Source organism: Apium graveolens, chromosome 4, assembly GCF_009905375.1.
Source record: "Apium graveolens cultivar Ventura chromosome 4, ASM990537v1, whole genome shotgun sequence".
Classification (NCBI taxonomy): domain Eukaryota; kingdom Viridiplantae; phylum Streptophyta; class Magnoliopsida; order Apiales; family Apiaceae; genus Apium; species Apium graveolens.
In genome coordinates, this window is record NC_133650.1 from 245878290 (window position 1) to 245879316 (window position 1027).

The window sequence follows — 1027 nt, forward strand, 5'->3', positions numbered from 1 at the left end:
CAAGTTCAACAAGTACATGTACCTGTGAATTCTCGACCCGTCGGGTATGAATATTCAACTGTTGTTACTACTAACCCCCCTTATGGGATGCCCCTTTACCCCGAGGTTGGAGGAAGTGGACATGCTGGGCGAAGTGAAGCACGAGGGCAATCGCCCGCTATATACGAGGTTTGGCTCCTATCCCCGAGGATCGGGAATATTCTGGTCCTTACACTGAGAGAGACTCTGAATCTTCGGACGATGAAGTAGCCCCAAGAAGGAGGCGTGCTGGCAAAGAACCAATGGCAGATGGAGGCCAACGTCCTTAAAACACCCAAGGGGCGAATCCTCAAGAAGTGCAGGAAAGAATCAGGGCTCACGAGGCTGAGATCCAAAGGCTGAGGCGCGACTTGGAGGCGCACCAGACCACCAGACCTCAGATACCTTCTAGGGGGAGAAATCCTCCTCCTGTCATAGACCTGGATGGTCCTGTACGGAGAAGGGTTGTTGTCCCAAGAACTGGTCCAAGCAATCTTCTTCCCCTTGGAGATCCTGATGATCCTACTCCGCCCTTCACTGCAGAGATAATGAATGCCCATATCTCAAGGAAGTTCAAGATGCCAACTATCAAAGCCTATGATGGCACGGAAGATCCCACTAATCATGTTAGGACATTCTCTAATGCACTGCTGCTGTAACCCGTGAATGACGCTATTAAGTGTCGGGCCTTCCCTCAAACCCTGTCGGGTATGGCGTAAAGGTGGAACAGTCGCTTGCCGCCAAACTCCATTGGGTCGTTCAGAGAGTTAAGTCAGGCTTTTCTTAAGCAGTTCACTAATGGGAGAGTCCATGAGAAAAGTTCAGCATCTCTTATGAGTATTGTGCAGGGAGCAAAGGAATCCTTGAGAGATTACCTGAATCGTTTCACAAAGGAGGCTTTAAAAGTCCCAGATCTTGATGATAAGGTAGCCATGATAGAACTGCAACAAGGAACTAGGGATGAGTTTTTCAAGATGTCCTTGGCCAAACGTCCCCCTGAAAGCATGTT